This window comes from Gigantopelta aegis, chromosome 5 (assembly GCF_016097555.1).
Source record: "Gigantopelta aegis isolate Gae_Host chromosome 5, Gae_host_genome, whole genome shotgun sequence".
NCBI lineage: Eukaryota > Metazoa > Mollusca > Gastropoda > Neomphalida > Peltospiridae > Gigantopelta > Gigantopelta aegis.
Window position 1 is genome coordinate 23,470,600 of NC_054703.1, and position 27,634 is coordinate 23,498,233.

At 36.3% G+C, this 27,634-nt stretch overlaps 1 protein-coding gene across 1 annotated transcript in view; it reads right to left on the reverse strand.

The window, feature by feature from the left end:
* LOC121373417 (galactoside alpha-(1,2)-fucosyltransferase 2-like) overlaps positions 1-3,778 on the reverse strand; it is a 42,480-nt gene extending 38,702 nt beyond the window's left edge. Inside the window, exon 1 of the mRNA XM_041500062.1 lies at positions 3,437-3,778. The gene's annotated coding sequence lies outside the window, so the exon portion shown is untranslated. The remainder of the gene's footprint in view (positions 1-3,436) is intronic.
* Positions 3,779-27,634: the final 23,856 nt, after the last annotated feature.

The window sequence follows — 27,634 nt, forward strand, 5'->3', positions numbered from 1 at the left end:
AACCGTAACGTGATGAGCAAAACAGGTCAACCGAATCAACGAGCGTGTAATGCTTATTGGGACCGCACATATATGTTGTTAACAGTTTGTTTTGTTTAACGACACCGCTCGGGCACATTGATTAATTATTTATCGGCTATTGGATTTCAAACATTTGGTAATTCTGACATAGTTATCAGAGAAAACCCGCTCCTTTTTCCCATTAGCATTAAACTGAACCATTATCATGATTACGTGTTCAGGTATCATCATCATGTATGTATAACTATATGGGCATAGGAAGGTGCCAAAAAGTGTTTGGGGGTGGGGTGGGGGGGGTGGGGGTGTCACACACACACACACACACACACACACACACACACACAAACACACACATACATGTATATATATGTATGCTAAAGCTCGTGACAACTGAAACTTATTTCAGTCGCGACATAAATTTGATAATAACTGGTAACTCGTTTATTATCATGTTATGTATGTATGTATGTATGTATGTATGTATGTATGTATGTATGTATGTATTGATGTATGAATATCTATATATTGTATGTATGTCGAGGTTGACTGTTACATACATAGATATTAACGCACTGGCGCAGGGGATAATTAAATCCTTTCTGGCCTCACACATTGTCCCATGCCGTTGCTGGGACTCGAACCTGTGGCACCGATTCGCCCGCAAATTGCAACACTTACCACGATACGCTCTGAGCTATCGAAGCTTCCATAAAAAGGAAGTTCTTTAACTCTAACATATGCATGGGGCCTACAATCTACGCGGTCGATCCCGCTTACGTGCATGAAACAGTGGGCAGACCTGGCACTGGCTAGTATGTATTGATGTATGAATATCTATATATTGTATGTATGTCGAGGTTGACTGTTACATACATAGATGTTAACGCACTGGCGCAGGGGATAACTAAATACTTTCTGGCCTTTCGATGTATGTGGAACTGATGAACCCGTTACGGGTGAAAGGTGCTTATTCCAATAAAACTTTGTGAAATTCTATCTTTTTATATATTCATCCGATACACTTCATTCTAATAACACCCCGTATTGCGTTAGGTGGCACTAATACGCTTCCGTACTTTAGCGAGTGGCAATGAGAATTGTTTCACGAGGGACATAGATGTGGTGCGGGGTGGTGGCAAGTTTAATATCCTATTTATTACCCATAAACGTTCTTAGCTTACATCACTTAACTCGTTTGGTTGGCGTTCAAATAAGGTTGATGGTTTGTACCAAGATAATTTTAATAACATAATATGTACTAAAATAATAAATGCTTCTATTTTGTATTGTATTCAAACCAGCCGGCTAATCGCTTGAACAACTGGGCCCCAACTATCATTATACAAGATCTTGTATATATGGGCTTATGGCCTTACACACGATAAAATAATTGAATTAAGTTAAATTGAATGCAATTGAATTGTGCTGAACGCCGTTCTTAGCGAGATCACATCCCAGATATTCAAGCACTATAACTCTCAGCTCTTGAACGGCGGAGCAGGGGGAGGGGAGCTGGTGGTAAGGTTGTAGCCTCCCCCCCCCCCCCCCCCCCCAATAATTCTGAATCAAAAATATTATATGTAGTAACTCTTAAGGCAGAGGTGAATTTTACTTGTAGAATGCAGGGAATTGCATTTCAGGACAATATCATTTTACGGGATAGCATACTCCCGAACCCCCTAAAAACTTTGCTTTTCGCCCTCGATCTCAGTCAGCCGTCTCCCTCCCTCCCCTCCCCCTCCAATGTCTATTTGCTTCCGCCGCGCCCACCGATATCGTTACTGTGAAATGTAACCATTTAATTCTAGCTTCACTAAGTTTGTTTGTTTTGTTTAACGACACCATTAGAGTACATTGATTTATTAATCATCGACTATTGGATTTCAAACATTTTGGTAATTTTGACATATAGAGTCATCGAGGGGAAACCCGCTACATTGTTCCATTAGTAGCAAATGATCTTCTATATGTACCATCGCACAGACAGGATAGTACATACCACAATCTGATTAAAATTAGCTCTACTGGGTCTAGCCAGTAGATCTAACAGCATTGCGTGGACTCCCATGTCCAGGTGACATTTTATCTATAAATAACATTTTAAATATTGACCAATTAAACTTCGCCTTTTATAGCGTTATTCGGGAGCATACAAATTCTAAAAATATCGGGCGAGACTATTTATGCAATAGGAGAACTTGTTGGTCTATTTCAACATTGAAAAAACAGGGGGAAACGTGCAGTAATAAACTTTGGATTGTATACTAGTATAAACAGATTTTATGGCTATACCATCACGGTTTATTTTTTCGTCTTGAAACGAATTTTATATAAAATTTTATATTGCAATTAGTTTCTTCGTAATTATTCAACCGAATTAGTTTGTATACCCTCGGCATAATCCCGAATGTTTTCAAATTCTTTTCAAATCACTGGCATGATTTTGCAAGTAAGGTTTTGATTGGTCGAATGAAAGGTAAACTGGACATGAGCTCCAACGGGCTGCTGATAGATCCACATGTAATAGTGGAGCTAATTTTAATTAGATTGGTACATACCACGGCCTTTGTTATACCGACTGGAACGACGGGAATCGATCATAGATCGATCGCGCATCAGGCGAGCGTTTTCCACTTGGGTTAGGTCCCGCCCTTAATATGACATGTATAAGGGGAAACAATAAGGCAACACTTGGTATTTTGCAGACAAAACTGAATGTTGGTTATATGAGACTGAATGATAGTAACACCGTTAACTTTCTCACACTATGGAGGATTTAATTGTTTCTGTAGTCAGGATTTCCTGATAGTGTTGGTGTGATCTCGCATTTCTTTCTATCGGTATATCAGTTTGTTTTGTTTAACGACACCACTAGAGCACGTTGCTTTATTAATTAGCGGCTATTGGATGTTAAAACATTTGGCAATTCTGACATATAGTCTAAGACATGAAACCCGCTACATGGTTTGTTTGGGGGGTTTTCTTTAGCGCAATAAAATCTTTTATATGCACTTTCCCGCAAATAAAACACGATAAAACAGAACATACCACGGCTTTTGATATACCAGTCGTGGGGTATTGGTTGGGACGGCCAAAAAAAATTAATCAGAAAATGGGTCCACTGGTAAGATTGGATCCTACGACCTAAACACCTCAGGCGAGAGCTCTAACGCCCTTGTCTCTTTCAGATGATTAAAGCGAGTGAATAGCAGACTAAGGAAATCAATATTTTCATTCCCAAGACGATTATCAAAGAGGCAGAGGACATTGATCAAGGTGCGTGTTTTTCGCGCGCCGTTGCTCGTGATATCTAAAACAAGAACTAAAAATAACCAATAACTAAAACGATTCAAAGCCAAAAAAAACACGAAAAAATCGTCTATAAAATTTAGGCCTACCACAAATAACAACTTACCATGTTGTTGATGTTTTTCGTTCTGTGTTTGTTTCAATGTCTGGTTCCTGGTAACGGCATCCTTGGAGATGGATCAGTCGTGGAAGCGCTCTGCTGCCGAGCTAATCCTGATTAAATCGTGACGTCACAGGTAAATAAGGCGCCTTGGTTTTCCCCGACAGAACCTAAAGCCTGTGGTATTTAACACGGTGTCGTGTATGACCGGAGCCAGGCCTGTCCAAACGCTAACTGATCGGTGACGGTGAAATAGTGCTGTTTAACCCGCTCACCGGATCGACATGACATCGTTGCTGGTGAGCAGCCTCGGCATATGCCCAGTTACAACCAATCGATAAACGATTTCGCGCGATTCCATACCAATAAGGATTATTTCGGTTTGTTGTGTTCGCCGTGTTTTGTGCGATGTTGTCAATAATTAAAGGTACCAAAGCAATATGAATTATTCTGGTCTGTAGTGTTTGCCTTGTTTTGTTCGATGTTGTCAATAATTAAAGGTACCCTGCCTCAAAATAAAAATGTTTGTACTTGCCAGTCAAATCATTTGGTTGTAATTATTTATGGCCCTATAGTTTAAGGCATAATGCTTTCATCGGTTATTGGATGTCAAACATTTGGTAATTTTTACATTAAGTCTTAGAGAGGAAACCCGCTACATTTTTCCATTAGTAGCAAGCGGTGTTTTATATGCGCCATCCCATAGACAGGATAGCACATAGCAAGGCTTACACAACAGGATAGCATATACCAGTCGTGTTGCACTGGTTATAGCCCACCGACGGGGATCGATCCCTGACCGACGGGGATCGATCTCTGACCGACGGGGATCGATCCCTGACCGACCGATCTTCAAGCGAGGGTCGATCTCTGACCGACGGGGATCGATCCCTGACCGACCGATCTTCAAGCGAGGGTTTTAACACTGGGCTGCGTCTCGCCTACATATAGTTTAAGGCATAATGCTTACATTTCAAAACAATAAGATTTATTCAGGTTTGCCGTGTTTTCTGTGTTTTGTACGATGTTGTCAATATTTAAAGGTACCTCGCCTCAATATAAAAAAGTGTACTTGTCAGTTAAATCATTTGTTTGTAATTATTTATGGGCATATAGTATAAAGGGACATTCCTGAGTTTTCTGCAGATTTTAAGATGTTATCGACTAACAGACTTTTTAATGATTGTAATTACATATCAAATATAACTTGCTGCATAAAATATTAGTGGTTGTATATTAAACGTGTTTCCGATCGTTCTAATATTTGTACTATGTTAAATTTCATTTTATTTCCTAATTATTTGGTTTTTCGTACGTACTAAATTATTTGAAGACAAAATCAAGTTTGGGCTCCTTACAAATATTAAGACGACCAGAAACACATTGAATATACAGACACTGATATTCTAAACAAGAAAATATATTTAATATGTAAGTTTAATCGTAGAAATATTTTATTTTTCGGAAACATCTTACAATGCAGAAAACTCGGGAGGTCCCTTTAAGGCATAATGCTTACATTTCAAAGCAATGAGAATTATTCCAGTTTGTTGTGTTTGCCGTGTTTTGTGCGATCACTACGATGGTGTCAATATTTAAAGGTACTGCGCTTCAAATTGTTTAGTTTTTCTACTGGTCAGTCAAATCATTTGGTAGTAATTATTTATGAGTATGTATTTTAAGGTATAATGCTTATATTTCAAAGCAAATTTTAATAAACGTTTTGGCGGGAAGCAATTGCACAATTTTAATAAACGTTTTGGCGGGAAGCAATTGCACAATTTTGAGCTACGACCTTTAAAGGAGCTATCCTTAGTTTGCTGCCTTGGTAACATGTTTACGACTAACGGATCCTTTTGGTCGGCCATTATTACATATTAAGGATATTTTTTTAGTATCAGTATTTTTATAAATTACTTGTATTTGCGGTGGTTTAATTTTCGTTCCAGCCATTGTACTACGACTGGTCTATTAAAGATGTGGTAAGTACTATTATGTCTGTGGGATGTTGCATATAAAAGTTCCTTTGCTACTAATGGGAAAATGTAGCGGGTTTCCTCTCCAAGACTGGGTTTTTTTCAAAATTACCAAATATTTGACATCCAATAGCCGATGATTAATAAATCAAGGTACTCTAGTGGTGTCGTTAAACAAAACAAACTAACTTTTAATTTGTATATAATTCGTGGACTAGTGCAGTCAACGAATTTAAGAACATCACGGAAATATAATACATGTTTACATATAATGCGAAGTTATTTTACCTTTTGGGTCCACGAAATTAAATACCCAACGAAATATGTATTTTGGAGAAAAAAACAACAATAATTTAAGACCACGAAAATAAAGAATTTTACAGTGTTCGTAGCCGAAGCCAGATTTTACATTCCAATCATTTCGTACGAACCGAAGAAATGTGTATTAAAGGGAGAGACCCTACTTTCAACCCGTGAAAATTAACACTAAGTTTAGTTAATCTACAAACCTGTAACACATTTGTATAAAGTTGCAGTTGGGAGAAGCATGAGTATGTAACTTTGAAATGGTGAAATACCCTCTAAAAATAGACTAAAACTCGACTCCATAACTGTTTCTTCACAGACGCACGTGAGTTTTAAAAAGATGAGAAATGCATTTTGTGATATTAAAAACACCAGGATGACCAAAAACACTTAGAATGTACTGAAATGGATAATCTAAACAATAAAATCTAAGTAAAGTATGATTTTAGTTATCAAAAATGCCTTAGTGTTTAAAAGCTAGGGTATTTTCCTTTAAAAAGAAAATCAATAATGACATGCAAACATTAGCACACGACGGCAAACATGGTTAGGTATGCAGACACTAATTACATTTCCGTTATATTCATTACAATATAACGTCATCCCTTTGGTCCAGGCGTAGCAACCGGAGATTGTTCAGTTATTGATGAACAAAAACATTATGTCGTCAGGGAACATCATATCTACATGGGGCGTAGGCTAGGCGTTATTGGAGGTTTCGGACGAACCACCCCCCCCCCCCCCCCCCCCCCCCTCCACCGCTGAAGCAAATGGTCCGCTTTCAGAACTAAAACATACAGGTTTATACATATGGAGTTTCAGGTGGTGCAAAACAAAACAAAATAGACAAAGGTCCACTTGGTTCATATTCGACCCCCCCCCCCCCCCCCCCCCCCCCCCCCAGGTCCAGATCACGCTACGCCCCTGATCTATGGGCAAGTTGTTTTATTGAGCGTTATTGTTTATGGACCAAAAATGAATTCAAAATAAAGTATGACCGTTTAGTGTTATTACTAGCAAGTATGATTCAAATTTAATTATAAGTATTGTCTGTTATTTATTTTACATTCATCTGGGTATGAACAAAACAAATCATCTGTAAACTTATATGAGAACGGCTTCGCCGATTCACATTTTTTTTTTGGGGGGGGGGGTTTAGGGGAGGGGGGGGTTCATACCCCGATGAATGTAAGATAAATAATAGACAATCCTTAAAGGGACATTCCTGAGTTTGCTGCATTGTAAAATGTTTCCGACTAAAGTAGTGTCGGAAATAGAATAAAACTGATTTTCGTTGATTATTTATTTCATATTAAACTGACAAGTAAATATTTTGTAAATATCTATTTAATGATACTCTACCCAATTTAGCATTTACTTGTTTGGGTTCTCATTGATGTACAAGGTGGTGTTTACTCTTGAAAAAAAAGAAAAAAGATGTCAGTTAACAGGTGATTTGTGCTCTTTATTGGAACAGACTATAAAACAAATTGATCGACATGTGTTAATTTCATTGCTGTTGCAATATGTATGGGATCGTCTCTGATAACGGTTTACCCTATCCCTCTTCAAAACAAAATATCTGTAGAGATTTCTTAGTAACTTTTGAGCAAAACTGTCAAGAACCATTCTGAGTGTGTGATCTATTATACCGGTATTAAAGGTTCTATGTACATGTATTAAAGGTGCTATGTACATGTATTAAAGGTGCTATCTCTAGGTTGCATAATCACAGCTACCATCGGTCTACAGGCTGGTAGGTACTGGGTTCGGATCCCAGTCGAGGCATGGGTTTTTTAATCCAGATACCGACTCCAAACCCTGAGTGAGTGCTCCGCAAGGCTCAATGGGTAGGTGTAAACCACTTGCACCGACCAGTGATCCATAACTGGTTCAACAAGTGCCATGGTTTGTGCTATCCTGCCTGTGGGAAGCGCAAATAAAAGATCCCTTGCTGCCTGTCGTAAAAGAATAGCCTATGTGGCGACAGCGGGTTTCCTCTCCAAATATGTGTGGTCCTTAACCATATGTCTGACGCCATATAACCGTAAAATAAAATGTGTTGAGTGCGTCGTTAAATAAAACATTTCTTTCTTTCTTTTAATCACAGCTATTGCAAATAAAAATTTTAAAATTACATTTTGTGTTAACATTTAAAGAATACACCTTCAACTTTATGCCTATAAATGATTCTAACAATATAACTTTATCTACCAGTAGAAAATACATTTTTATTGGAGAATCTTTATCACAAACAGATGCTCACATATAACTATGATATAGCACCTTTAAGTGGTTGCAAGATTGTGTACATTTCTAATGTCCTTATATTGAATTTATATTCACTAAATATGCTGATCATAATTAATAACTTATGCCGCAATTCAAAATATTCAATTAACTTGCAGTTTTAAATTAAAAGTTTGTTTAAAGATAAATATATCTATATCTATATCTTTATTATCCAAAGCCATCCTGGCTATAGGCGCGACATAAACATCAATATTATTATCATAGTAACAGTTGTGCATATATACATAGTGTGATATTTAACAATCAAAATTACATGAATAGAGTATATAAAATGTCAATAGGAGGGTAAACATAATATATTAATTTTTAATGAACATTTCCCTTCTTAGAAAAGCCTTGTATAAATATTTTCCAAGATTGTTTAAAGTTTTTATATTTTCCGAGTTCAATAGTTTGATTAACTTAAACACGGAAGGTCTGACGTAGAAGTATTTCTTTATGTAATTTATTCTTAGATCATGGTAAAAAGGGCAACTCAGAATAAAATGGAATTCGTCTTCGATTGTTTCATTATCACATAGTGTACATAATCTGTTTTCTCTTGGGGTATTTTGGCGTCTCCCGACTTCAATACAAAGGCAATGGTCAGATAATCGTATTTTTGGTAATCAGTTTGCTGTATACAAATTCAAGGCGTTTTTTTAGATAGTTCTTGACATTATGAGTAGGATTTAGATGTTGATATAAGAATCCTTTAGATGACGAATCAATTATTCTGTTACAATCCTGGATGAAGTGATCCTCTAAACGTTGTTTAACTGTGAATAAGAAAGTTTTATTTTCGACCTGTTGGCTATCCCATATGTGAGGAAGGCCTACTTCTAGTAGAATATTTTTCACAGAATTTGCCCAATTAAATCTAGGGAGATTGATATCATCTAATAATAATTCGTAGCAGCTCTTTAAAATACAGTTGTTAGTATTTAATATTTTCAGCCAATATTTAATAATTCTGAATTTTCGAAAAGTGGTTAAAGGAAAGCGACCAAGTTCTGCGAATACCATCATATTAGTACATTTTTTACTTTACACCAAGTATTCTTTTGCAGAAATCGATGTGTACCTTTTCAATATCTGTAGCGCTATGGTATCCCCAAATCTCGCAGCAATAGCTTAATATGCTGCTAACATAAGTATCAAACAAATATAACTTAGTTTCTACATTAAGGTTACAATCATTAAATTTTCTCAGCAAACCAAATAAAGCTTTGCGACCTTGATTAGCAATGCATTTTTGTGTCTCAACAAACTTTCCATTGAATTTTAATACCAATCCCAGATAATTGAATTCATTTACTATTTCCAATTCGTTATCCCCTAGATACCACTTTTCATTATCTCGTATAATACCTCCGTTACGAAATATAAGAACCTTGGTCTTATCGGTATTAATACATAAATTCCACTTATAACAATATATATTTAGACAATTTAACATTTCTTGCAAGCCTTCTATACTTTCTGAAAAAATAACTGTGTCATCAGCATACATTAGCAATAATAAGTTCAAATATTTCAATTCGTAAGAGTTATTGCAGTGGTTTAACAGGTCAAGTTCAATATCGTTGACAATAAGAGAAAAGAGCATAGGCGATAGTGCGTCTCCCTGCATTAAACCCACACTAGTTGAAAAAGAATCAGAGAAGGACCCGTGGTGTTTAACACATGATTTAACATCATTATACATTGATCTAATTATAGTTAATAGTTTTCCTGTGACACCGTATCCGATTAGTTTATACCAAAGACTATTTCTATTAATACTATCAAAGGCCTTTTTGTAATCAATGAAACAACAATATAAACGTTTTTTATGCGCTAAAGTGGATGATAGCAGACTATGTATGGAAAAAATTGCATCACAAGTTCCATAGCCAGGCTTAAACCCGAACTGGGCATCAGATATAATATTGTGATTACTGCTCCATTGTAGAAGTCTATTGTTAATAAGAGAAGTAAATATTTTGGATATAACACTTAATAAAGTTATACCTCTATAGTTGCCTACATCGTTAGGGTCGTTCTTTTTGTATAAGGGTAGGATGATCCCGTTTGACCAAGAATTGGGGAAATAACCACAATCAATAATGCTATTGAATAGCTTGCTTAAAACGGGTAATAAAATGTCTTTAAATTCTATGAAATATTCAGTTAACAGAAGATCATGGCCAGGGGTTTTGTCTCGTTTAAGATTTGAAATAACATGAAATTGACACATGTCGATCAAAATGTGTTATAGTCTGTTCCAGTAAAGTACACAAATCACCGTTTATTGACATCTTTCTTTTTAATTTCAAGAGTAAACACCACCTTGTACATCAATGAGAGCCCAAACAAGTAAATGCTAAATTAGGTAGAGCATCATTAAATAGATATTTACAAAATATTTACTTGTTAGTTTAATATGAAAGACATAATGGACGAAAATCTGTTTTATTATATTTCCGACTCTACTTTAATAAAATATTTCTACGATTAAACTTACATATTAAATATGTTTTCTTGTTTAGAATATCAGTGTCTGTATATTCAATGTATATCTGGTCGTCTTAATATTTGTAAGAAGCCCAAAGTGGATTTTGTCTTCAAATAATTTCGTACGTACGAAAAATATTGTTTTGAAATAAAATGAAATTCACGCTAGTACAAATATTAGAACGATCGGAAACACGTTTAATATACAGCCACTAATATGTTATGCTGGAAAATATATTTAATATGTAATTACAATCGTTAAAAAGTCTCCGTTAATCGATAACATCTTCAAAATGGCAGCAAACTCAGGAATGTCCCTTTAAATGGTACTCTAAACAAGAAACCGGCCTCGGTGGCGTCGTGGTTAGGCCATCGGTCTACAGGCTGGTAGGTACTGGGTTCGGATCCCAGTCGAGGCATGGGATTTTTAAATCAGATACCGACTCCAAACCCCGAATGAGTGCTCCGCAAGGCTCAATGGATAGGTGTAAACCACTTGCACCGACCAGTGATCCATAACTGGTTCAACAAAGGCCATGGTTTGTGCTATCCTGCCTGTGGGAAGGGCAAATAAAAGATCCCTTGCTGTCTGTCGTAAAAGAGAAGCCTATGAGGCGACAGCGGGTTTCCTCTTAAAAACAGTATCAGAATGACGTTGTGTTTGACGTCCAATAGCCGATGATAAGATAAAAAAAATCAATGTGCTCTAGTGGCGTCGTTGAATAAAACAAACTTCTTCTTCTAAACAAGAAAATATATTTAATATGTCATTTTAGTCGCCAAAAAGGCTGTATTACTCGGAAACATCTTATAATAGTTAAAGTCTGTTTTGTTTAACGACACTAATAGAGCATATTGATTTATTAATCATCGGCTATTGGATGTCAACCATTTGGTCATTTTGACATAAGATAGTCTTAGAGAGGAAACCCACTACATTTTTCCATTAGTAGCAAGGGATCTTTTATATGCACCATCTCACAGACAGAAAAACACATACCACCGCCTTTGACCAGTTGTGGTGCATTGGCTGGAACGAGAAATATATCGATCAGTTGAATGGTTCACCGAGGAGGTTCGATCCTGCGACGCAATCACCTCAGGCGAGCCACCGCTAGCCCTCCTCTTATTGATATATTGTAGTGGAGGGCTAGAGCGGACTGTGTGTAATACTTCGGCAATCGTCGACGCCTTCCTTTATAGATCTATTGTAGAGGAGGGCTAGAGTGGACTGTGTGTAATACTTCGGCAATCGTCGACGCCTTCCTTTATATATATATTGTAGAGGAGGGCTAGAGCGGACTGTGTGTAATACTTCGGCAATCGTCGACGCCTTCCTTTATAGATATATTGTAGAGGAGGGCTAGAGTGGACTGTGTGTAATACTTCGGCAATCGTCGACGCCTTCCTTTATAGATATATTGTAGAGGAGGGCTAGAGCGAACTGTGTGTAATACTTCGGCAATCGTCGACGCCTTCCCTTATTGATATATTGTAGAGGAGAGCGGACTAGGCAATCGTCGACGCCTTCCTTTACTAGAGCGGACTGTGTAATACTGTGTGTAATACGGCAATCGTCGACGCCTTCCTTTATAGATCTATTGTAGAGGAGGGCTAGAGTGGACTGTGTGTAATACTTCGGCAATCGTCGACGCCTTCCTTTATATATATATTGTAGAGGAGGGCTAGAGCGGACTGTGTGTAATACTTCGGCAATCGTCGACGCCTTCCCTTATTGATATATTGTAGAGGAGGGCTAGAGTGGACTGTGTGTAATACTTCGGCAATCGTCGACGCCTTCCTTTATAGATATATTGTAGAGGAGGGCTAGAGCGGCCTGTGTGTAATACTTCGGCAATCGAAGCTTTCCCTTATAGATATATTGTAGAGGAGGGCTAGAGTGGACTGTGTGTAATACTTCGGCAATCGTCGACGCCTTCCCTTATAGATATATTGTAGAGGAGGGCTAGAGTGGACTGTGTGTAATACTTCGGCAATCGTCGACGCCTTCCTTTATAGATATATTGTAGAGGAGGGCTAGAGCGGACTGTGTGTAATACTTCGACAATCGTTGACTACCAAATGGTAGCCAGCTATTGTGTCTTAAATACATGGTTTTTCCTAAATCTGATGCCACAGAGCTTTATTTTGATTATCCTCGTGTCCAGTCATGACATTAAACGTACATGTTAACCAGTACCAAAGTGTCACGTGGGCACACACTTTGTTTCAAGAAAGAAAGAAATGTTTTATTTGACGACACACTCAACACATTTTATCTACGGTTATATGGCGTCAGACATATGGATAAGGACCACACCGATACTGAGAGAGGAAACCCGCAGTCGCCACTTCATAGGCTACTCTTTTCGATTAGCAGCAAGGGATTTTTTTTTTTATGCACCATCTCACAGACCGGATAATACATACTACGTCCTTTGATATACCAGTCGTGGTGCACTGGCTGGAACGAGAAATAGCCCAATGGGCCCACCGACGGGGATCGATCCCAGGCCGACTGCACTTCGAGCGAGCGCTTTACCATTGGTTTCTCAATATCTGTGTGGTCCTTAACCATATGTCTGACGCCATACAACCGTAAATAAAATGTGTTGAGTGCGTCGTTAAATAAAACATTTCTTTCTTTCTTTTTCTATATAGACACTAGAGTTAGTCTTTATAACCGTTACTTCTCAGAGGAACGTGCGTTTTTATAATTATAAAAAAAAAAAAAAAATTTCGTGATATTACAAACATCAGGATGACTAGAAACACTTCAGATTTTTGGAAATGGATTGTCTAAGCAATAAAATGTAATAGCCTTTTTCAGTGACCGAAAATAAAAAAAGTAAAGTTTGTTTTATTTAACGACGCCGCTAGAGCACATTGATTTTTTATCTTATCATCGGCTATTTCAGATTTTGTTTTTAGGGAAACATGGATTGACAGGCCGCAAGGGATCTAAGCAATAAACCATGGCCTTTGTTGAACCATATGGATCACTGGTTTGCAGTGACCGAAAATAGGGTGCAAAAAATCCCATGCCGTCCGAGTACCTGCCTGTAGACCGATGGCCTTACGAACTAGAGGTCCGAAAATAGTGTCTGTTTTAAAGAGTCCGTCTGTTTAAAGGAACAGACCGTAGTTTTTAAACACTAAGGCATATTTTTCCTAGACCCTAGTTTTTAAACACAAAGGTTTTTAAACACTAAGGCATATTTTTCACCTAGACCCTAGTTTTAACCCGTAAAAATGGACACTAAGTTTGGTAAATTTACAAACCTGTAACGTTGAAATACTCTTAAATATAGACTAAAACGCGGCTCCATAACCGTTACTTATCAGACGCGCGTGCGTTTTTTAAAATATGGAAAGAAAATGCATTGTGTGGTATTAGAAACACCAGGATGATCAGAAACTCTTCGGTTGTACGGACATGGATAATCTAAACAAGAACATATTAGTAATGTTTGATTTTAGTGATCATAATAGTAAAAATATGTCTTGGTGTTTACAAACTAGGGTATGTTGCAATTAAAGGGACATACCCTACTTTTCAAACACTAAGACATTTTTTACTATTAGAGCCGTTTTAGATAACTGAAATCATACTTTACTTATATTTTATTGTTGAGATTATCCATTTCCGTACATTCGAAGTGTTTTTGGTCATCCTGGTGTTTTTAATATCACAAAAATTTATTTTCAGATTTTTAAAAACACACGTGCGTCTGAGAAGTAACAGTTATGGAGTCGAGCTTAAGTCTATTTTTAGAGGGTATTTCACCATTTCAAAGTCACAGACTCATGTTTAACTGAATTGTAACTTTATCCAAATGTGTTACAGGTTTGTAGATTAACTAAACTTAGGGTTAATTTGCATGGGATGAAACTTGGGTGTTTCCCTTTAAGAGGATGATGTTCAGACAGGTGGGTGATTGTGTGCACAGCTGAGAAGACAGAATCAATGGGACCTGACAGACGGGGGCTCAGACTGGATTGAAATTGTAGATGTTGGAAAGTTCTCTTTTTCTTCCTAACTTTAGAGAATTTAAGATTTGTCTACGCGAAACGTCCGTGAAACGTCCAGGTAGCGCGTGTCTCATGGACATGTTGCGTACACGTAGTTAACAAAACAAAAAACAGTTTCATATTTACAGTTTTCTCACGTTGTCGTGTGGTATTACAAATACGTACAAAACGTTTGTGAGTACTGCATTGTTAAAAACATGTTCATATTTTTTTTCTAATTTGTTAGCGTTAACAGGAAAATATATTGCACTGATTTGAATCAATGAAAACTGTGTGCGTGTTGTATGAAACCGAGGCAGATTTAAGAATTTACAATGATTGGAAACATACCTGCTTTGAAATATAATGATTTCATAGAAATGTATGGAGAACCCTATATAGCTGTTTGGCAGTAATAGTAACATGAATAAATGTAGTTTATCCAAATTCGGGAATTTTCGTTTAATTCCGGCAAAAGGCAGCCTGCACGCCCCCCGCGTCTTTGTCTTCAAATAATTTCGTACGTACGAAAAAAGAAATATTTTAGAAAGTAAAATGAAATTTATTAAATATATTTTCAGGGAGAGACCTTAAAATAGGCATCGCCTGTTGGTCAAATAATTTCGTACGTACGAAAAAGAAATATTTTAAAAGTAAAATGAAATTTAATCAGGGAGAGACCTAATAGGCATTGTTTAAAAAACGTTAAAAAAAATTGTTTAACCTAGTAGAAATACTAGAACGATCCGAAACATGTTTAATATACAGCCACTAATATTTTATGCAGAAATATATATATTTGATATGTAATTCCAATCGTTAAAAAGTCTCTGTTAGTCGATAACATCTTAAAAATTGCAGCAAACTCAGGAATATCCCTTTAACACAAATGAAATGTATTATATGGCTTAAAAGATACAATTCCAATCTTTAATGATCCGATTAAGATTACGCACATGAAAGAAATCGTAAACAAAACAAAGGAAATTTCTTGAAACCATTTCCTATTTATTTTCTTTCTTAGCATTACCTTTGATCTGTTTGTTTTGTTCTGTTTTTCCTTTTTTCTTTTTTTTTTCTTTTTTTTCTTTTTCTTTTTTTTAAGTCTCTGTTCGCCTTTATCTTTAAATAGATTAAACAATGAATGCGTTGATATATTCACCAAATTTGCATATTAATAGTCCTTGTTTCATTAAAGGGACAGGCCCTAGATTTTAAAAACTAAGGCATATTTTTCACCTAGATCCTAGTTTCAAGCCGTAAAAATGGACACTGAATTTGGTTAACTTACAAACCTGAAATAAATTTGGATACAACAGAGTGAAACAAGAGTCTGTGACGTTGAAATACCCTTAAAAATAGACTAAAACGTGACTCCATAATCATTACTTCTCAGACGCACGTGCGTTTTTAAAAATATGAAAAAAATGCATTTTGTGGTATCAGAAACACCAGGATAACCAGAAACACTTCGGTTATACGGAAATGAATAATCTAAACAATAAAATGTAAGTAATATTTAATTTCAGTTATCAAAAAACGGCTCTAATAGTGAAACATATGCCTTAGAGTTTAAAAACTGGAGTCTGTCCCTTTAAGAACGCAGTTATGTAAAACGTTTAATACACTCATGATACAGCATACAACTGGATAATTTACCATACTGCGCAGTATTTGTCTTCGTTTATTTGCGAGGGGCGGTATCTAGTTCAGTCGGTAGAGTGCTCGCATGAGGTATCTGAGTCGTAGGGTCGAGTCACGTCAGTTGGCACAATGTTCCACGACTGGTCTATCAAAGCCCGCGGAATGTGCTACACTGTCTGTGCTGTGGGAAAGTGCGTGTTGCAGATGACACTTTTAAGACTTGTGGCTGGTTACTCTACGGTGATGACTCGGTCGCCACAACTTTACCGTCCAATGAAATAAGCACGACCGAAAAGAGTAGTTCTTTTCTTCTTCTTCTTCTTCTTCTTCGTTTGGGGGAAGGTTGGGTACGGGGGTGTTTCAACCTCTGGTATACACTGCAAAAGTATATTTATTTACTGACAATGGATAATAGCATTTGCACAAATAATCAATGTCACATATTACTGCCTTTCAGAACCGCAGCTGTTTTTACTCCTCAAACTTTTGACACGGAAATTTCTGCTATCGTACAGGAAACCTATATACATGTGTGCGAATATATGTGAGGGCGAGGGGGTTATAAATATGCGGAATGAATGAATGCTCAGGAATTTTTTAAAAACTAACAAATTGTTACTTTCTAATTTTGCCCAATAAATATAGTATGTATGTATGCACGTACGTGTGCACGTTCGTATGCATATATGTATGTATGTATGTATGTATGTATGTATGTATGTATGTATGTATGTATGTATGTATGAATGAATGAATGAATATCTATATATTGTATGTATGTCGGGTTTGACTATTACATAATTACTAGGGCATAATTAGATCCTTTCTGGCGTCACAAATTCTCTCATGCCGTTGCTGAAACTCGAACCAGATAAATAGACAGACAGACAGGCAGGCAGGCAGGCAGGCAGGCAGACAGACAGACAGATAGATAGACAGACAGGAAGTCAGACAAGCAGACAGGAAGTCAGGCGAACAGACAGGCAGGTAGGCAGGCAGGCAAGCAAGCATGCATGCATGCATACAGACAGACAGACAGACAGGCAGACAGATAGACAGATAGACAGACTGATCAGAATATCATTCGCCACACGGGTTTATGCTCTTCACGTTAAACCAAATGACTACATAAGGGACCAATCATATAAAAAAAACTAATGTTTTGTTTAACGACACCACTAGAGCACATTGATTTATTAATAATCGGCTGTTGGACGTCAAATATTTGGTAACTTTGACATATTATAGTCTTAGAAAGCTATCTGGGCTGTCTGTCCAGGACAGTGGGTTAGTTGTTTGTTGGTTAGTGGTTAGTGAGAGAGAAGAGGGTGTATTGGCCATACACCTACCCATTGAGCTCTTAAGAACTCGCTCTGGGTTGGAGCCGGTACCGGGCTGCGAACCTGTACCTACCAGCCTGTAGTCCGATGGCTTAACCACTGCGCCACTGAGGCCGGTTCAGCGTTGTCAAGTTCAAGTTAGCAAGTTTGTGTTCTTTAAAAGAAGGGACAATTAAGGCATTTGGCCTGGTATGCATATTCAACGATATATAATGCACATTATTGCTTAATATCAATAAGTATAATCGTATAGTTTATTAATAAAACGCTTAAATGTGACGGCTATTATATATAACGGACGCAGCCATTTTGTACCATCCCAGTGAATACGCCATCTGGCGAGCTGGTGGTTACGTAATACCTAGCGTGTCACATCAGGAATTAGTCTTCGAACTGAAGAAACTAAACATACCTGATTTTTGCGGATGCATCGCAATGTTCTGTAATAATATCCATCCCAGTAAGCCGGCAACAAATATATATTATTTTTCAATACAAAATAAGCCACCATTATCAAAGTGTTGAAATAACTGTATTATGTTTTGTACTTAAATTAAGCCACGTATTGAAATAATAATCGGAGTGTTTTCTTGGTTAATTGGTATTTTCTTTCCGTGGCCTGTAACTGTGGCTCCTGATTGGCAGGTGTATATTTAGACGGTCCCCAGACAATGTGTCTAGACACACTAAAACGACGTGCCTCTTTTATTAAGATCACAAGGTATTGTTTGATATACGAGCGGACGCCCCTCAAATCGTAATGAACATTATCAGCCGTCCTGCTTTATTACTGTAAGTAATTCTGTAAAACCCTTTATTAAGTAGACTTTCCCATCTAAAATCACAAAACTGACCAATTACGTAGTCCCAAAGAAAAGAAAAGTATCACTTGGGTATCGTGAGTGGTCGTTTTGCTGGAACGTACCCTACCAATAGGCCTAATAATAAGCATTTTTTCTTTGGGTTTTTTTAAAGAGAAAAATGCTATAACTCCATTTCGTTCTATTGATGTAAACTGAAACATATTTAGTTAAATAGTTTGTTATACTATCAAGTCATTTATGTTGTTTTACAAGTCATGTTGATGAAAACGAAGCGCCTTGTCGTAAATTAGAGCGTTTGTTTACACTGTGCTTTGAGGAGTTGGACGGAGCTGATGTCACTTCGCCCCAAGCTATACCACCGGACGTCACAAAAACTAACAAAAATGGCTGCCCCCAGTTAGCAGGAATAATCATGGTTTTTTATTAACTCTAAAATTACGCGTTTTTCATTTGTTAAAGTATCAGTATGTATTGGTGGTCCGGGTATGTATCTTTCCAACACATAAGGCTATTATTTGAGTTTACCCTCCCTTTAATGCGTTAAGTTTTGCAGCTTATTAGCATTATAACAGTAAAATCCAATATTATGTACAATAGTGCGGAACAGTGGTAGAGAATGACTTACATAAATACATACACATAAACTGACAAAAACAATCCATCTATATCTATATATAAACAATCAGCAATATGAGTCACACAAATATAGATATAATTATTAAGTTGTTTGTAGTAATAGCATATCCCTGATTTTGTTCGCCTGTAGTATTTGCCAAGGTTATTTATCTCCTTATTGTTTGTAGTTGACAAGAGCTGTATCAGTTTAAAAGCACTGGGGTTCTTGGAGTACTATTTCTTAATAAATCTATTTCTTAAAGTTTCGTATCGTGGACACTGAAGAATAAAATGAAAGTCAATCTCATTAATATTACATAATGTACATACTCTTTGTGTTCTCTCGATATTTGTGTACCTACCAGCTTCAGTATTTACCGTGTGTGCATAAATTCTCATTTTCGTTATTTCTTTTATATTACGTGAATCAATTGGCTTCGTCAAATATGTTTGTAATTGATATCCTTTATTAATTGTTTATATGGTAATCCTTTTGGCGACGTGCCCCTGCGAGTGCTGTAACCTCACCGTGGTGCAGGGGTGTAACATTCTCTTTGAAATGGCCAACACAGCACAATTGAAATTTTGAGTACAAGTCAGTATCTATCTGTGATATTGGTAGTTTTGCACAGTTCTTTACACTGTTTTTATTTAAATCTTGAATTTTTATATTGATGTTGATCATCACTTTATTTGTTTGCATTACCATAGTTTGACACCCAATAGCCGATGTATTTTTCTTGCTGGGGTGTCATTAAACATTCATTCATTCATTCATTCATTCATTCATTCATTCATTCATTCATTCATTCATTCATTCATTCATTTTGGCGATGTTGTTATTATACTGTAGGACTTTTGTTTAAATACATCAAATATTCTTTCTTTCTTTAATTATGTAACAAAAACAGATATGGGTATGGGTCGATTTCAATATATAACTTAGCCCAAGCGTATCTAATTCCTGCTTTAATATTCGTTAGCCAAATATCTCCATACTCATACATTTCCTCGTACACAGCTTTTAAAATGCAATTACTGGTACTACCAAGGTTTATCCAATATTTAAAAATTATCAGCTTTCTTGTAATAGCTAGTGGAAATCGTCCCAATAAACACAGTAATTACAAGTAATTAGAAGTTTTGTTATGTACAAAATTGTATATGCACTTTCTCGATGCCGTTGCTGGAACTCGAACCAGATAAATAGACAGACAGACAGACAGATATACAGACAGAGAGACAGGAAGTCAGACAGACAGACATGAAGTCAGACAGACAGACAGGCAGGAGGACAAGAAGGCAAGCAGACATGCATGCATACAGACAGACATACATTGATTTATCAATAATCAGCTATTGGACGTCAAACATTTGGTAACTTTGACATATAGTCTCAGAAAGGAAACTCGATATATTTTGTTTATTGACAGCAAGGTATCTTTTACATGCATTATGCCACAGATAGGACAAATCATATACAATATAGTTGGCGAACGTTAACGTCGCTCGCTGTCGCTGAATAAGGTTCAAATATTTTTGGTATCACACAGCGATGTGAAACAAGTGGGGATATTGATTTATTGACATTTTATTGGCTGCTCCACGGCGATGATGCCAAGGCCACACCGATCGTTGAAATGAACACTAATGAAACGGAAGTGGGTTAAGTAGATTTTGAAATATCCATATAAACATCGATTGTTATTGAGTCTGGATTCTTTGGATGGTTTGTTTGTTGTTTGTTTGTTTTTTTATTTGTTGCTGTTGTTTTGGGGTCTTTTTGTGTGTTGTTTCTGTTGTTGTTGTTGTTTGTTGTTGTTTTTGTTTGTTTTTTGTTTTTGTTTTTGTTTGTTTTTTGTTTTTATTTTTTATGTGTTTTGGGGAGTTTTTTGCTTTGATTTTGTTGGGGTTTTGCTGTGGGGTTTTTTGTTATTTATTTGTTGTTGTCTGTATTGTTTGTTGTTTTGGGGGTTATTAGGTTTTTTTTTGTTTTTTGTTGGGTTTTTTTTTTTTGGGGGGGGGGTGGGTTGGGGGGGTGTGGTTGGGGGGGTGTGGTTGGGGGGGTTTTGGGGGGGATATTTGTTGTTTGGTTTTTGAGGGGTTTTTTGGGGGGAGGTTGCCTTTTATGTTATTTTGGGGGTTTTGGGGGTTGCTCTTTTGGGGGGGGGGATTTTGGTATGGGGTTTTTTTTTGGTGGTGGTTGTGGTGGTTGGGGTTTTTTTGTTGTTTCTTTTTGTTCTTGTTGTTGTTGTTGTTTGAGGGGTTGGTTGTTTTTTGTTGTTTGTTTTTGCTTGTTTTTTTTGTTGTTTTTTTTTGTTTGGTTGGTTTTGGGGGGTTTGGGCGTTGTTTGTTCTTTTTTATATAAAATATATTACAATAAGTGTTTGTAGTACTCAACATTCTATAATATGCAAACTGTTTTATCAAATGAAATAATTATTTACAATTTACAATTTACGTTCCAATCCAATAATTCGTTATGCTTACAATCACAAACATCATTAAGATTAATTTTTTAATCGATCGCTTTGTAGTCTATTATTTTCAAATTACTATGTAGAATTTTATATATTACGTTGGCTCCCGTTTAATAAAAAAACAGTTAAAGTTTGTTTTGCTTAACGACACCACTAGAGCACATTAATTTATTAATCATCGGCTACTGCATGTCAAACATTGAATTTATATTATGCGCAATGTCCAAAGTGAAACAAATCAAAAGTATTTAAAGGCATACTGTCACGGATTTAAAGGCATACTGTCACGGATTTAACGAGTGACATAAATTTTATAATAACTGGTACCGAGTTTGTTATTCTATTTGTTACCCCAGCTTTTTCTTGTTCTTCTTTTTCTTTGTTGGAAAAAAAGCCTTTATTTTCAATATACATGCTCTGAGACCCAGGGGGCAATTTCACTAGACTTCGTAAGTTTACGTCTGCGACTAGCAGTTATACCGGGTATACATTTACAAGTGTGTGGCATCTATTTCACGAAGAAGATGAAAGAAAATGGAGCATTTTAAGGACAAAATAAAATATGTGTATTTATAACTATATTTGTTGTACTATAAGTAATAAGAATTGTGGTTTAGTCGTAGATTTACGTTTACGTGTAAAACTAGGCTTACGATGTTTTGTGAAATTTGGCCCAGCTTGCTATGGAAGCATAGCATATAAATGTTTTAAAATACATCTACTTTTTAAAATGTAATAACAAAGTGGATCGCCTATCTCACTTTGTTTTATTTTCGAACTGCATGTATTGAAAGCAGACCTAATCACGTTTAAAGGGACATTCCTGAGTTTGCTGCATTGTAAGATATTTCCGACTAATACAATATTTCTACGATTAAACTTACATAATACATATATTTTCTTGTTTAGAATATCAGTATCTGTATATTCAATGTGTTTCTGGTCGTCTTAATATTTGTAAGAAGCCCAAACTGGATTTTATCTTCAAATAATTTCGTACGCACGAAAAAATCTTTTTTAGGAAATAAAATTAAATTTAACTTAATACAAATATTAGAATGATCAGAAACACGTTTAATATACAGCCACTAATATTTTATGCAGAAAAATATATTTCATATGCTGTTAGTCGATAACATCTTAAACATTGCAGAAAACTCGGGAATGTCCCTTTAAAAAGCTTTTAAACTATACCTTTATTCGATTACGGGGCATAGCTCTGTGGTAAAGCTCTCGCCTAATACAAGGTCGGTCTAGGATCGATCCCCGTTGGTAGGCCAATTGGGCCCATAATAACAGAATTTGTTTCACTCCCTTGGAAGCGCGATTAGGTCAGTTCCAGAGGTGACGTCATGTCCATGCTCCCTGAAATGCAAGTTTCTGCATTCAAATTGTAAACGTAGCCCAGTGGTAAAGTGCTCGCTTGAGGTGCCGTCGGTTTAGGATCGATCCCCGTCGGTGGGCCCATTGAGCTATTTCTCGTTCCATCCAGTGTACCAGGACGTGGTATATCAAAGGACGTGGTATGTGCTATCCTGTCTGTCGGATGGTGCATAAACATAGAATCTATCACCCTTGTGAGGTATACATAAGGCAATTCCAACCCGAGGGACAAAATGTTTTTTTGTGAGGGCCGTGGTTTACATGTTACAGCTATTTCATGTTGAACATACGATTATTTAGACATTTGTTCAAAATTATAACATAATAATGTTACGGCGTTGACCGTTACGGTGTTAACAAAAACACGAATTTTCAGCTCATTATTGTTGGTTATCTATGTTGAATTACTAAGCTATATTCGAAGCATCCATTTATGATGGTATCTGAATGAATCATATTCATTTAATACATCAGTATATTAGTTATGCCCGTTACGGTGTTGACAGAGAATAAACATATGCAGTAACACCTCCCTTTTATAAATGAAATTGAAGGCACTTTTCGTCAAATAGAGAATAATACATGAGCGGTCGTTAGATACCATTTATCTCACAACGAGTTGTTTTAAAATGTATTTAACAAGCGAAAGCGAGTTTGATACGTTTTTTAAACAACGAGTTGTGAGATAAATGGTATCTAACGGACATGAATGTATTATTCTATTTCTTACATATCCTAAAAAAAATACATGTTTTAAGCAAATTTTAACATATTTTTCTGCTAAAATATATTTACAATCCTTTGTACTTGTAGCTGATTTACGCGTCACAGACACATGAATGTCAGGTTAGCTATACGTCACACTGTAATCGATTTCCTCCTGTTCGTTTTCATTGGATATATGACACTGGTGACCTGGTCAGACCTAGGAGCAATCAGTCGTATGTCTTGAAATTGTTAACACACGTACGTGCGTTAACAACTGTGTGTTATCATAAATAACGAATGATGTTCTCACCAACGGGTGTGTAAGAATATCATTTAAAAAGATTGTGGTTTCCTCTACTTGAAAGGAATCATGTAACATTATACATCATAGGCTGTGTTTGCTGACCAGCGTTACGGAAAAAAACCCCACTAATGAATGTTTAACCGTTGGACGTTACACAATTGAAAGAAATTACAAAATTTAGACTCTGCGCCCATAAATTAAATATAGAATTTGGTAGATACAGAAACATTGAAAGATCAGAAAGATTATGTACAGTATGTAATACAAATGAAGTAGAAGATGAGTACCATTTCATTCTACAATGTCCAAGATACAATGATATAAGAACACAATTTATAAAACAATATTATTATAAACGTCCAAGTGTTTTCAAGCTTATACAACTTTTAAGAACTGACAATAATAAAGATCTTAATAACCTTGGGAAATATTTACAACGGGCAAATAAGGTAAGAAATGAACTAGTGGAATAAAGACGTAATGCTAATAGTGATGTACAATGTAGTGCATCATACATGTGTATCCCGGTAGCACCTCAAGTATTTAACAGTTTCTCTTATGTAATAACGACCTATATCTTTATGTGATATAAGTCAGCAGTACTGTGATACTTTGTATTATATATGTCTATAATGTTAAATCACTCTCCACCATTATCCTGTACATTATTGTGTACATATCTGTATAATATATGCTATATTGTTTGTATGATGCTGATGAGTTGTAAAACTTAAGGCAATAAAAGGAACTTGAACTTGAAAAAAACGACACCCCAGCACGAAAAATACATCGGCTATTGGGTGTCAAACTATGGTAATGCAAACAAATAAAGTGGTGATCAACATCAATATAAGAATTCAAGATTTAAATAAAAACAGTGTAAAGAAATGTGCCAAAATACAAATATTACAGATAGATACTGACTTTTATTCAAAATTTAAATTTTGTGCTGTATTGGCCATTATCAAAGCGAATGTTACACCCCTGCACCACGGTGAGGTTAAAATACGCGCAGGGGTGTTGACTTGTTATTTGCAAAATGAGTAACAGAGAAGGATAATCATGTAAAATAAACCATAAATGTAATTTCAGTCTGAGAATACATGTTTTCCTTCTTCAAGTCTTTATTAATCGATTGATTGTTATAAAATACTGAATGAAATCAGTTTTGGGTTATTTTGAGTTAGGTTCAGTCTCATGGCCTTGATTTGTAACATGGCAATTTCGGGGTTTTCACCCTATTAAATCAAACATTTGTTCATAAATTCAGGTGCCTATGTGCTATAAAAATTTCTCTGTGAATGTTTAATTAGTATTTAATTATCTAAGTGATGTTTATCTCAATTTTCTTAGTTTTATCGAGTTTAGGGGTGGGTAACGCAATATGACACATTTCGGGAGAATGACTCTGGTTCTGGTCATCCAAATTTTTGTAATCCCCCCCCCCCCCCCCCCCCCCCCCCCCCCCCCCCCCCCCCCCCCCCCCCCCCCCCCCCCCCCCCCCCCCCCCCCCCCCCCCCCCCCCCCGGAAAAAAAAAACCCATTAATAATAATAATAATAATCTTAATTCTATAAACGCACGTTCGTCTGAGAAGTAACGTTTATTGATACAAGCTCTAGTTATTTTTAGACATTATTTCCCTGTTTATACAGCACGTACTTAAAGGGACACGCCCTAGTTGTTAACCATTACGCCGTTGTTTTTCGCTATTAAACCCATTTTATCACAAATAAAATTGCACTTTACTTACATTTTATTATTTAGAATATACATTTCCATTCACCTGAAATGTTTTTTTGGTAATCCTGGTAATCCTGGTGTTTGTAATACCACAAAATGCATTTTTCGTATTTCTTAAAAACGCACGCGCGTCTGAGAAAAAAACCGTTAAGCAGACAAGGTCTAATCTATTTTTAGAGGGGATCTTCCCGTTTCAACGTCACAGACGTTGGTATACCACGTGACCGTATCATTTTGGTTCGGTTTGTTTTCTCGTGCACGGTTCGCGTAATCAACATCCGATTTGTTGTCGTTTGCTTGTCGTTCATTTGTGAGGTTTTTCTTCACAGTTCGTGAACATTTTCATTAACAATAAAGTTCAGACAAGTAAGTATCTCAATACAAAACGTTACAAACCCTTAAAATTAATAAGTCTTACGATATCTGGAGAGGACAGAACAGTTGGAACATGCCCAGGAGAGGTGAAACGAACGCACCCCAATACTGTGTGCACTCTGGGAAATGTGTCGTGACATAGGCATTTCTGTGCTTCGAGCGACATCTACCGGTGACATCAGAATACTAACTTTCAAAATTATTTCAAAATTATTGGGTCACGGATTCCCATGGTATTTATCGATATAAAGCCTGCTTTTTCACTCTATTTTATAAAAACGTGATCTAAGTATGTTACAGTTTTGTAGATTAACCAAAATTTGAATTATTTTTCGCGGGCTGAAACTAGGGCGTGCGACTTTAAGCTTCTCTCTGTGCAGGTTTGTACATTAAAGGAACATTCCTGAGTTTGCTGCAATTTTTAAGATGTTATCGACTAACAGAGACTTTTTAACGATTGTAATTAAGTATCAAATATATTTTTCAGCATAAAATATTAGTGGCTGTATATTAAACATGTTTCTAATCGTTCTAATATTTGTACTGGGTTAAATTTCGTTTTCTTTCCTAAAATACATGTTTTTTCGTACGTACGAAATTATTTGAAGACGAAATCCAGTTTGGGCTTCTTACAAATATTAAGACGACCAGAAACACATTGAATATACAGACACTGATATTCTAAACAAGAAAATATATTTAATATGCAAGTTTAATCGTAGACATATTTTATTAGTCGGAAACATCTTACAATGCAGCAAACTTAGGAATGTCCTTTAAGTGACAGACGACAGCTGTGGTGGCAGTACTCGGTGTCTATTTCACGGGCTGAAACTAGAGTCTGCTCCTTTTCAGTAATAATAATAGTTCAGATGTAAAAACTGATAAATCTATTTAAGTAATTTTCTGCAAAGAGCGTTTTTTGTGATGCTTTCTATGTAAAACATAGGTAATAATAATAGTTCAGATGTAAAAACTGATAAATCTATTTTAGTAATTTTCTTCAAAGATGGTTTTTTGTTATGTTTTCTATGTAAAACATAGGTAATAATAATAGTTCAGATGTAAAAACTGATAAATCTATTTTAGTAATTTTCTTCAAAGATGGTTTTTTGTTATGTTTTCTATGTAAAACATACCAAGTCCACAGTGGGCGATCTTAAGATGATTATAAGTAAACTAAATAAAGGACAGAATTAAAAAAAAAAAATAGCATAAAAATCGGAACATAACGCCTTGAACTGAGTAACGATAGTATAATGAAAGAAATATTTTATTTAACGACGCACTCTTCATATTTTATTTACTGTTATATGGCGTCAGACATATGGTTAAGGACCACACATATATTAAGAGACTTCTACTATCATTATCCCGTCAGTGGGCTCATTGGGCTATTTCTCGCTCCAGCCAGTGCACCAAGACTGGTATATCAAAGGTCGTGGTATGTACTATACTGTCTGTGGGATGGTGCATATAAAAGATCCCTTGCTGCTAATCGAAAAAGAGTAGCCCATGAAATGGCGACAGCGGGTTTCCTCTCTCAATAATATTTGTGTGGTCCTTAACCATATGTCCGATGTCATATAACCGTAAATAAAATGTGTTGAGTGCGTCGTTAAATAAAACAGTCCTTCCTGCCTTCCTTCCGAACATTCGGACATTTTCTGATGTTTGTAATACCACGAAAGAACTCATAATTCTAAAA